Consider the following 13,210-nt stretch of genomic DNA (forward strand, 5'->3'; position numbering starts at 1 on the left):
GGGTATAAGATGAAGCCACCACAGTGTATTTTCTCTTAGGTAATCCTCCCATGATAAATTTGAGAAGTTGTTTCCAGCCCCAGATGGTTAGTCTTGATGATTTCTGTAACCCAAGGCTCCACTGCTGCAGGTACTAAATTCTATAAAATGTTCCTCACTGAAAAGTGGAAAGAGTCTTGCCCTGGGAATATGGGAGCTCTACTCTGAAAGAAGCCTGGGTCCTGGGTGCTATGGCTTTTACCTTCCTCCTAGGGAATGACTGAAATAAGCCTTTCACATAGAAACAAAAGAACAAGAAACAAAAGGCAACAACAGACTTAAGCCATAACATGTCAACAATTGCCTTAAAGGTAAATGATCTACGTATACCAGTTGAAAGTTAGAAATGGACAAGATAGATTAAACACACAGTCAAGGCGATCATGGCTGCTATTACTGCTGCCACCACTGCCAGTGCACGAAAGGCAGGTATCTATGCCTCAGAATGACACATGAAACTTCCAGGAAATTATGACTGTCAGGAACAAGACACAGAAAAAAAAATCCATGATGGTCTCATAGCTATAGGAGGCTTGCCTGTGGGAAACAGACCAGTTATGGTGATATAGCATGCCACTGACCTTAACCACAAATCCTGTTTCAATGCCTTCTTTAAAGGATTGCATTAAGGATATGCAAGAGATTCCCTAGCACTTTTGTGACTACCCCTTCCCTGCAGAAAGATGAACCTTCCTTCTCAACAGGATACCTTACCCTGTAATGGATGAACTGGCCAAGATGCTGCCTCCTGTTTTTATTAGGATTACAGTTGGAACTGGAGCTTACAGCCTTAGCAGATTTGCATTCAGTCATCCAGAGCTTGTGGAAGGACTTGTGCTCATTAACATTGACCCTTGTGCTAAAGGTTGGATTGACTGGGCAGCTTCCAAACTCCCAGGCTTGACAACCAATGTTGTGAATATTATTTTGGCTCATTACTTTGAATAGGAAGAATTGCAGGCCAACCTGGACCTGATTTAAACTTACAGTCTGTGTATTGCACAAAATATCAACCAAAAAAAAATCTATGGCTCTTCCTGGGTTCCTACAATAAACTCACAGGCCTAGAGATTGAAAAATCTATAAGGGCCAACATAATATCTGATTGAAAATATGGAAGTATTCTCTTTACTGATAGTAGGGGAAATTTACCTGCAGTTGAGGCTAAGGTTGATTGCAATTATTGTCCAAAATCTATAGAAACAACTTAACTACCAATGGTGGACTGTGAGGGACTGCACCCAGAGTTCAGACTGGGAATCTTCCTGATCCTTTCTGCAGGGAATCAGCTACTTACCATCTATCTGCCAGCATAACCCAGTTCACTCTATGTTGAATTCACTCTACCTTAATTAAGTATCACTGGCTTTGGAGAAATTTCCTTCATCCAGTCTGTCACCAGCAATTGTTAAGATGGAACTCAAGAATCTTGTGAGTCCCTTGATGCTCTGGGCCAACGCCAAACCATGGAGCTGCCCTGCTAAGGAGATGCTTTTTCCCTGGATCTTGAAATTCCACCCTCCATAATATAACTTTATCCCATAAACTGTCCTCCATTATTTTTAACACATGCACGGTCACTGAGCCTCTCTCAAGCATTCTGGATTTAACCTTCTTTCTACCCATCAATGCCCCTCCAACTCTTTTTCCCTGTATGTACCCAAAATTACTTCCATGCCATTACTTTAACATTCTAACATCTTTGGATGATCTGATCTCTATGTCTTCTCACACCAATTTTTTCCTGCACTCTAAGTATGTATCTAATAAGATTCTTTGGTCTCAACTTCATGTGTGTGCAAGCATATGTGTCTCTGTTTGTGTGTACACAGTTCTGTCATTTTATACATGCCTTCTGGAAGTGCTCCTTCAAACAACAAAATAGGAATTTCTTTGTATTCTCATTGGAATTTTTAAGGGAAATGTACAGAACACATTTCCAGGTTGAGTAGGCCACTGCTATCTCTTTTGGTTACAAATTGCTCAATAGAGTTTTTCAGAGAAATTTCAGGAAGGGGAATCTATAAGAAACATGGAAGATCATAATTACTCTTTGGTTGGTTGGTTGCTTGCTTGTGACCAATAGTGAAACGGTTTCTTCTACATAGAGGGCCAGGCAGGGTTGCCAGCTACCTCTTCTGTCTAAATCAATTTGCACATACATTTCTATAAATTAAAGGGAGGGATGTATTCTGTTAGAGACCCATGATTAATGAGATTCTGACACAATATGGACTTTTTTCCAAGGAGTGAGTGTGGCTTAACTACTGGGCTCCCAGAAAAAGGAGAGTAGAGACCAAAATGCCAGATCTCTGCTCAGCAAATAAAAACTGCTGTCACTACAGTGTCTGGTACCACTTATCTGCACAAAGTGCCTCCCAAGCCCATGATGGAGAGTGTTCTCCATCCTTCAGTCCCTCCAGAAGGGGTAGGTATGGCCTAAAGTTTATGGAGATGGTGAGAAAATGGGAGGGAAGAGAAGAATAGCTATTAACATAATAGGCTCTCCTGTTCAGGTAAATTGTTTTTGGCTTCCTGTTTACTGTTACATGAGGGATTTCTCACCCATAAAGTATCACTGGGAGGAAGATGAAAGAACCATGAAGACCAACTGTCAAAGCAAGAGCCCAGCTAGTGGGAACATGGAGATATAAGCTTAGAATTACATGGTTCTGTTATAGGAATATAGCTTAGTTGGTAGAGTGCTTCTCTCGTGTGCACAAGGCACAAGACCGTGGCGTGGGTTCAATTCCCAGCACCACAACCACCAAAAAAAAAAAAAAAAAAAAAAAAAAATTGCATGGTTCTGAGACTTGGGAAAGAGTTTTCTAGATACATTGTGGGCTTTCTACTGAGTTAAAGAATGCACTCTGCTAGAGTATGACTATTCACAAATTATTAACTAAAGCTTTATATATCTCATTGTTTAAAAATACATGGCCAAAAACATGTTGTCTTCAAAATAAAAGTATGTAAAAAGTACAATGACACATGAATCTAATATACAATGACCTTGATAGATTGAATGTAAAAGGATAGAAGAAGTTATACTATGAAAACATTATTTTTTAAAAAGTAGTAGTAGTTATATAAATGACAGATAAAATAGGCTTTGGAGGAAAGAAAAAAGGTTACTAGAGACAGAATTGGAGATTGCATAATGATCAAAACATTAATCCACTAGGAAGAAATAAAGATCCTACCTATACATGTACCAAAACATAAAGCCTCAAATAACACATAAGAAGCTTACAGAACTGAAAGAAGGAATAGACATATCTGCAATTACAGTTACAATTTTCAATACCCTACTCTCAGCAATGAACAGAACTCCTAGACAGAAAATCTCAGTGACATAGAAACACTGAATAATACCATCAGCAACAGGAACTGATGGCTGTTTATAAACCACTCTACTCAATAAGAACAGAACAAACATTCTTTCTAAGTGTCCATGGAACATTGACCAAGATGGAATACTCTTTCATCATAAAACAAACCTTAAGATTTTTAAGATAACCAGATTAATACAAAGTATTGTTCTCTAACCATAATGGAATCAAACTAGACATCAGTAACAGAAAGACAACAGGAAAATCTCCAACTATATAGAAATGAAACCACATATTTAGTTGTAAATAACCTTTGGGACAAAAAGAAAATCTCAAAGGAAACATAAAAAATACATAATTAAATTAAAATAAAAGCCAACACATTAAAATATGTGGGGTGAAGTAATGCAGTGCTAGAGTGGGTTTTTAGCCCTAAAATGTTTAAAAAAGCAGAACAATCTCAATACTTAAGGTATCTATCTCAAGAAACTTGAGGCGGAAAAGTTCAAAATAAACCCAAAACAAGTGGAGAAAAGGAAAACATCTGAATTCACAAAGTTGAAAACAGGAAAATAATAGGAAAAAAATCAGTGGTTTAAAAAATTCATTAAAACCAACAGGACAGACATCTAAGAAAGCTGACAAAGGAAAGTTAAGATGCAAATCACACATATCCGAAATGAAACAAGGGACAGCACTATTAATTCTGAAGTCATTGAAAAGAATGATAAAATATATCATAAACAACTTTACCTTGGTTAATTCAATAAGTTAGAAGAAAAGGACCTACTCCTCAAAAACCACAAACTACCAAAATTTAATGAGGATGAAATAGACAAACAACACTGATAGTCCTGTACCCAAGAAAGAAATTGCATTTGCAAATTAAGAGTCCCCCTGACCCCCCCAAAAAAAAAAACATCCAGAACCAGATGAATTCTCTGGAGACTTCCACCCAAGATTTAAAGAAAAATTGATATCAATTTTACACAATTCTCCTAGAGGAAAGATCATACCACAATTCATTTTATGAGGGTACTATTATACTGGTTAGTAAAATGAAATTAGCTTTGTTTGTAATACCAAAGTTTGGTCTGTATAAAAATAATACCCAACAGACTGATACCTCTCATGAACTTTGACTCAAAATTCTTCAACAAAATATCCACAAAGTGAATCCAGTAATGTATAAAAAGAATTATAAATCATAACTAAGTTAGATTTATTGCAGGTATACAAGCTGGTTAAACATTTAAAAATGAATCAGTGGAATCCAACATAACAGCAGACTAAAGAGGAAAAGTCATATGATCCTATCATTTAATTCAAGCAGTAAGTAAAAAGAAAAGAAAACAAATGACAAGAAAAGAAAATAAAATCCCTTGCCACCAGAAAACAACTATGTGTTGTGCTGGCTTTGATCAGCTATGGTAAAAATCAAGATGAACAATTTTTGGTGACTAGGTTTTGAAGAAAATGCTGAATGGAACACAAATATGGATAAGGGTACAGAAAGACCACTTGCATTATGGACTGAGAGTGGCTAAGTCATTTGCTTAATGACACACAGCCAGTAATTAAATAATTTATTTTGATAGCAAAATCAGAGATACATAGACCACAGTACCCTGGAATTGGACTCCTGACCAGTTTTTCTCTCTCTCTCTCTCTCTATATATATATATATGTGCGCGCACAAACTCACAATACATACATATTTATGTTTATATCAAAGAGATTAAAAATATGTCTTAAGAAGACAGTGAATTTAGCAAATTGAAATTGTTGCAAAAATCTGAACTAATGACCTTCATTCTTATAATATTTTGGAGGATAACTGATATCATGGAGCTTTCTCTGGGGCCAAGTTTTAAAAACAAAATTGAACTTCAGAACAAGTAAAGCTAAAGTCACACAGCTACTTAAAGACTGAGGCCAAATTGGAACCAGTTTTCAGTCTTGCTGGAAAATGGATTTTGCAGTGCAGCTCACTAAAATAGTAGCTGTGGATGCACCATTAATATACAAGAGAACAACATACATTTTATAAAATGTTCAGTGTATGTAAAAATCCATCCTCTCTGTATCACGAATTGAAATTATAAATGTGGCTTTTCCTGTAAACTGTCTTAATTTCTTTAAAAATGTATGGAAAATACTTTATAAATATACACAATTAGACCTTCACTCATTTTTATCTCTAAAATAAAGATTCCAGAAAACATAATAAATATCCTTAAATATTTAAAGATAAAACCTGGTTGGTTTCAGAGGATGTAGAGAAGACTGGTTTGGAGAGATTGCCCACGTTATTTTTAAAAGCCGTTCATAAAAAGGGGAACAATGTCCTATTTTCTCCCTCAAAACATTTCCTCAAAGAATACAACTGTTCCCATAGACTGTTCCTTTCTCAGGGATCAGAGCAGACATTACCCAGTGAACCAAGCTTTGAACATTTAGAGGAGAAAGCATTTCTTGAATCTTATTTAGAGATTATCTTAAAGACGACTTTGCACTTGGCATATTTCTGTGTCCTTTGTGCACATATTTCTTTAATCTTTAAAACAATTTTCCTAGTAAGTTCAGTCAATACTTTATATCCATGGTATTAGCATCTGTGGATTCTACTCACCACAAATCAAAATATCAGAAAAAAACTGTCTCTGTTCTGAACATGTATAGACTTTTTCTTGTTATTTTAGGCCATTAAATACAGTCTGACAACTATTTACATTGTACAAAATATAATATTAATTCTAAATATAATATTATAATTATTATAGTATAAATAATATTATGATTTAAAGCATATCAGGGGTAGGTTATATGAAATTACTTCTACATTTTATATTAGGAACTTGAGTGTCTGTGGATTTGGGCAGGCACAGGAGATTCTGAAATTAATCCCAAAAAACACAGAAGAACAAGTATATTAAAGTTATTCCAATTTTACCAGCAAGTAAACTAATTGGTTCACACAATATGACAGCTGGTGAATGGGAAGCTGGTCTCCAGATGCCTAGAGATTCTGGTTTGGAATCCTTGCCCTCTCTCACTTCTTTTGTTCCTTCTATTCTAGATACCCAGCAATAGGGGTCAGTATGAAGTTACCTTCCAGGATACTGCAGAGGAAAGTCTGAAGGGTGAGCCAGGACAGACCTTGGAGGTCATGATGTTAGGCTAATGTACATGCCTAGTAGTGTAGAAATCTCAGGAGCAGATAGGAGCCAGGATGGTGATGGTCAACTGTTACCTAGGAGTGCAACTGAAACTGTGTTCACAAGCCACACAGATCCATCACACAACCAGCAAGACACACCCAAACTTCCAACCTGGGAACTCTCATAGATACACATTCCCTAGATTCTCCTAAAATACATGTCTCTCATTTTGTTAGGGGTTTCATTGACCCTTATGTCAATGGAAATTCATAGGATTATGAAGAATGAGTCTGTTGTCCATAGCTAATTTTTTTTTTAACATTTTGCAATCATGGCCTATTTAGCAAATAACAGACTAACTCATGGGTATTCAGGACTCTGGCGCTGCCTCTACTTCCTGCCCTATCAAGAGATGGCAGGGAATGAGAGGCATAGTATAGGGAATGAACTTTAAACTTTTCCATTAAAAATTAACTTTTATTTATAGTTGCTATAGCAATTGTCTTGTTTGGTAGCAATCAAGATACCTTCAGTAAGTGACTAGATAAAAAAACTGTGGTACATCCAGACAATGGCCATCAAATATGAAAAGACAAGGAGGTGATATAAATGCATATGACTTGGTGAACAACTAGATGACAGCCTAAAGACAAAAGTATGGAAAGGGAAAGATTAGTGGGGTCTTAGGGATAGTAGAGAGGAGGACAGAGGATTTAGAGGATTTAGTGAAATTATTTACTATAATGCAATGGTGGATATTATAGTCAGTATACATTAGTATCTAGAAAACTTGCTCAATTCATTTATAATTGTCTTAATAGATTTTTAGCAAGCTCCTCAGTATTTTTTAAATACATAATCATGACATATATAAACACATATAATTTTAATTCTCCTTTCCAACCTGAGTGGAGTCCTTTTTGTTAAAAGAAACTATTATTGCTAAATTGCCACCATGATAGAATCTCTAGGGAATAGGAATGATGAGTACAGACATCCTGGCATTGTAACTGATTATAGGGGAAACACATCCAGTATGATCATCCTGTGAGTCTTTTGTAGATGCCTCTTATTGAGTTGCATAAACTCTTTGTGTGGTTCTCAGTACCAGTTAGTTTTATTTGCTAGACCTCTCACACCTCAAACGCTGTTCAAAGCTATGTTGGTATAATCATAGTTCCAGACAACAACTTTTCCCACTATGAATAATATATTTAAGCCTAAATAATTATATCCTGTGATTTAATGGAATAATATGTAAATATATTATCTTTGATACATTCTGTTATGGCTAAAACAGTTTAGACCAGAAGTCAGAAAACCCAGCACTTTCTTTCTATGAAAAAGGCATTTTATCTGCTTTAGAATTCATTTCCCCCTCTGGAACATGGGAAAATTGCATCTGCTTCGTGGTTATATGAATAGCAAAGAAAAAGAATAGATGTGAAAATGGTTGGTAACTTTTAGAGTGCTGTGCATATCTGCAGATGATGTGGTTCATGATTAAGATGCACCATGTAGAACACAAAGGGGCCAATTTTGCCTTCTGCAGCATGGCACAAGGAGCTAGAACTGTGCTCTAGGTCTCTGATGTTCATATTCTGGGTTCAAAATGCATGTGTGATCAATGTCTCCATGAACTGAAATAGGGCATCAGATCAGAGAATGTGCACCTAAAATGGGCTATGTTCTCTGGTCAGAAGTGATTATAATGATAAGACAACAATAGGAAAAATAGAGGAGAGAGCTCCACAGGTTTGCTTCCCTTCACAGCTGCAGGGAGGAAGCCAATACAAACTGCAGCCACAAAGAGCCTGTGATCCTTCCATTCCAGGGCTAGGTGCAGCATGGTCTGCTGCAGTGTGCAGTGAAGCCACAGGTTGAAAATGGAAGTGCTCTTCCTCTCCACAGGGTGACAGGGCTCCTGGCTTAGGGTACAGGGATAGAGAAGTAGGGAAAGACAGTGCCTACTCCCTCCTGGCCAGGTTGACTTCATGCAGCTCAGCCTGTCAAGACAGTTGGATTTCAAGAGCCTTAAGTTTGCCAGAGACTTTCTTGAACTCAGTCTTTACTGGAATAAAACCCTTTCTTTGGGGGGGGGGGCGATTATCCATGATGGGACCCAAATGTAGCATTTTCTATTAAGTGATTTGATGATGAAATGATAAACTCAAGTTATAATTGAAAAAATATTTTAAAGAGGAAATCTGGAAGTTGTTGGAACATGTCACTGTAATTACAACACTTGCAGCTGCCTCATTTAAAAGATGGAGCCAGAGGACTTCTTAAACCAATGACCACAAGCACAGTGTCCACAGATCCTGGCAAAGTAACAGCCCCAAACTTCAGAGAATAGAAAAGTTTGCTTTCTCTGGCTATTTCAGGCTGCACCAAGAAGGGACCAATGATGCCCCTCAGGTCAGAGTTAGGGACTAGAGCACCAGAGGGATGTATGACGGGGTCAGGTTGTGGATGGTGTTCTCACTCTGCACCTTCTCAGAGGTAGTAAAGCATTGTTTTGTTTTTTATGAGTGTATAATTGAGTAAAAACAACAAAATTACTTCACATTCATTTTGTTAACTGGCATCTGAGTTACTTGGGTGATCTATGCCATTATACTGTGGAAAATGGAGCTCCCAAAATGATATTTGGAGAGACACAACTGAAGACATAGTGAAAACATGTTATCTGATAAATAAAAAGGAATGTGGGGTCAGAGAAGGCATGAAATGGTATGTTCGAGAGGGAGGGAGGGAGGGAGGGAGGAAGGGAGGGACAGTTACATGGCCCATCTAGATGTGTTTAGTGAGAAACTCCCAGGGTGGCTGAATTATTTGAAAAACATGTTGGCAAACATTCGATGTTGTTGTTTCCTATATGCTGCTGGCATTTCATCCTGCCCATCCTTTCAAGCCTTTAAACCTTCTAGACCTCTGCTTCCTTTAGAGTGGTAGTCTGAGGTGGTACTCTGACACAGATGTCAGACAGCAAAGGGAAGGAAGGTGACCACCTCCCCCACATTTATGGTCATGGTTTCAAAGAACAATGTTCAAAGAAGATGTTAGAGGCCATGGAAGGGCTCTGTGGTCACCAGCAGCAAAGAGAGTTATGGAAGTCCATAGAGGAGCCGGGGCTGATGGGAAGGGCCAGTATTGGTAGACACGGTCAGGGCAAGCAGGAGGGGCAATGCCAGTGGGTGATGACAATGCTTGTGGAAGGGTCTAATGCCACTGAGCAGAGACGATACTGTTATGAAGGAACAAGGCAGGTAAGAAGGGTTGGCCCTTGTGGGAGAAGCTGATGCCGATGGGAGGAGACAATTCTGGTGGGAGGGGCCAAAGATGGTGGGAGGAGCCAGTGCTGGTGGTGGCTAGGGCTAGGGCTATAGCAAGAGCAGCTGCCAAGTGACTAGCTAGGAGCAGGTTTAAGACAATTATCTCTTTATAGGAGGAAGGTAATGGGGAGGCAGTGTGAGGAACAGGTGAAACCTAACTCCTTTCTTTTGCATCTCAAAGCAATGTGGATAGAGAAGTGATTCAAAATAAGTTGAGGAAGCTTGGAAAACTGATACTGATTGTTTTATGGCTGAATGTTTTATGAAAGAAATGCTGAATTTTGCTGTGATTCTAAGGCAGCAAAAATTGAATATGAACCCTACTTGTGTCCCTTGTAAACTGGGTCATCTTGAGCAGAACAGAACTTCCTTGAGCCCAAGTCTCTTCAACTGAGAAATGGAAGTGAAAGCAAAGAGCCTGCTAGTAGTCATGCCCTTCTTCCACTCCAAAGAAGAAGTCACCTCCCAGTCCAATATGGCCAGCACAGACATTAAGGGATCCAGGGGATCTAAATCAGGGAGGAACCTGTCTGAGAGCCTCTTGGGTGCCTCTGTAATCCTTGTTTCCTGAACTGGTGCTTCCTTGGAAGGCTAACAGCATCCCTCTCAGCTCATGGCTTCCTGGGATCCCCTTTTCCAGCAGTGTGAGCCCACTCTCCTCTCTCCTTCTAACACCACACAGATCTCCAGAGTAGTGCTCAGAAGTGAATCTATGATGGATTCCAGTACCAACAGGGAATGGTCTCCGTTGGTTATAGCAATGTGTTTGGAAACATAAGAAGTAGATGGGTAGGGGGAGGTAAAAGGGTCCCATCTTTGTGGGGAAAAAGACAGCAAGGAACCATGATGCTCTGGTTCTAGTGAAAGGACGTTCAGAGATAGACCCTGTGTTCTTACCTCTCCCTGGTTTTTGGGTGCCATGATTAAAAAAAAACTAAAATCAGAGTATACACGGACCCCATGTGTGGGCCAGGTGAATCCTCATTGCAAAAATCACATTTTTCCTGACCAAATGTAACCTGGTCAGCCTTCCATTCAAAACTTTCTTTGTTGCTCATTTCACAGCTTGAAAATGGCTGTCTTCCTTACTGCTGTTCTGCTCCTTCTCAGTTCTCTCCCAGCTCTTCCCTGTACTGTACTCTCAAAACTGTACAACCTCCTTCCATACCAGGCATCCTGAGGATGGCTCACACTTCCCAAATGGGGTCACAGGCTGACATGTAGCTCCTGGGTTGCATTTCCTGCCTAAAAAACTTAGACTGACTCCTGGAGACTCCTCTCCACCGGTCACCTTCCCGGGGAGCCCCTCATGTCCAAAACTTCCTCTTCCTGCTTAGGCAGGCCTCTGTTCATGCCATTTACACCCTGCGCTTTATTCTTTCTGTCTTGCCTTTAAGATTATGAGCTCCTTGAGGAGAGCTGTCTGCTGGAGGCACCTGGGGATAGAAGTGTTTTGTCAAATGAGTGACTCTTCGTTGTTCTTGCTCACGGGCCACAAGCGTGCGCACATAGGCATTTGTCAGTGTTTACTGTCTTCACCATGTGTCAGGCACTTTGCTGCACATTTTATGTGCATTTTATCATTTCATCCTTATAAGAAATGTGTATGTCCTATTATTGCCCCCAATTTAAAACCAAGAAACTTGAGAGCTAGAGAAATTAAGTACTTGGCTTCAAGTCAAACAGCTAATAAGTGGCTGCGCCAAGACTCTGACCAGATTCATCCATCTACTTCCAGAGTTGTTTTAATGTTGAAAAATTTTGAAATTGTTTTTAGCAGAGTTTAGGGGCTGAGTAGAATAAGGCTAAGTGTGTGCGCTTACTTGCTGTGTGACTTTGAACCAGAGCCTCAGTTTCTCCTATCTGTAAAATGGGATAATGATTTTGAACCACAAGGTTTTTCTATGGATTAAACAACTGAATGTAAGTAATTCTTGATAAGCCTCCTGTTTAGAGCTTGGACTAAAGGAAGCCAGCTGAGTGCCACCCTCTCAGGGCCAACACCTAGGAAGCACATGCTCTTCACATCCATTCTCAAACCTTGAGAGGGATATCTCTGTTCCTCCTTTAGCTGGTCCCTGCACTGCTCTGGGAAACTCATGATTTTTCTTATTTGTCCCTAACCAAGACAAGTTGTTCTGGATTGTTCTGTCATCCTTTCTATATGGGGCGCTATTTCCACAAATACTATTTCCTTGTAATTATGCACACCTCAGTATTATTATTAATCAGGAAACTTCCCACTGCTCCTCCGGATTCTCCCACCCCAGGATTATCTCCATGTGGTTTTCATGAGGTGAGGACCATTCTCTGTGGTTCTACTCATTGAATTTCGTGAAGCAGCCCAGAGGGTGCTTTGTGCAAACACAGTAGCAGCAGTCTCTCTAATAGACTTTCCACTTCTAGAACATTCATAGCTTTCTCCAGACACTGTACTGGGATCATTGCCAAGGCTTCAGCAGGAACTGTGCTGGGCTATAGAACTGTGCTGGTGCCCTCAGCCCTGTGCTGGGCCCCTCAGAGACCTTGACTCCTTTTTCATTATTGGCTAGACAGGAAATTCTGGGACCACATCTGAGCAACCAGCAACCCCTGATTGCTATTAAATGGCTTAATGATGTTTGGGTTCTTTGGAAGTTGTTGAAGTGTGGAGTTGTCATGAAGCAGCTACTAGCTGCCTAGTAGAAAAGTTCAGGTGGGAGGTCAACCTGCAGACCAACGACTTGGCTCCTGGTGTTGGGAGAGGTTACAGGTACTAGGTAGCTCAGAGCTATGTGAAGGAAGAATTCATGTCCCCTGGATAAGAGTCTGTGTACTTCTAAAGTAACTGTGAAACAGTTCTCAGATCTGTGTTTTTAAATTATTTAATTTTCCTATTTTGCTAGCATGAATTTAAGATTTTTCTTCTTACTCCGTCTTCATTGTGTGTGTGTGTGTGTGTGTGTATGCATGTGCGTGTGCATGCGTGTGTGTGTGTGTGTGTGTGTTAAGCCTAGGTTAAGACTAGGCTTCATGCATGCTAGGTAAGTACTATACCAGTAAGCTACACTACCAGCCCTCTCTCCTTCACTCTTAATAAAACGCTTATTTTTCCTCCACATTTCTTTGCAATGTAGCTTGCAAAATCACCCTATTCAAGGGTTCAAGAAACTAAGTTACCTAGATAATGTTCCCTTCTGATTTATCACATAGATGGAAATTTTTCTTTTCTTTTTGGTATCTCTGCCCTCTTTTCCTTCTTTGAAAAGCCAAACAGTATGGAGATCACATTCTAAATGCATGCTCTCAATTAGCACAGTCTGATGGTCATAGAGCCTGTGCCGTAATAAATGAGAGCCACTTC

General features: G+C 39.4%; 1 pseudogene; it reads left to right on the forward strand.

The window, feature by feature from the left end:
- Positions 1-491: 491 nt before the first annotated feature.
- LOC107153437 lies at positions 492-1,148 on the forward strand (annotated as a pseudogene).
- Positions 1,149-13,210: the final 12,062 nt, after the last annotated feature.

Source organism: Marmota marmota, unplaced genomic scaffold (assembly GCF_001458135.2).
Source record: "Marmota marmota marmota unplaced genomic scaffold, marMar, whole genome shotgun sequence".
In the NCBI taxonomy this organism is placed as follows: domain Eukaryota; kingdom Metazoa; phylum Chordata; class Mammalia; order Rodentia; family Sciuridae; genus Marmota; species Marmota marmota.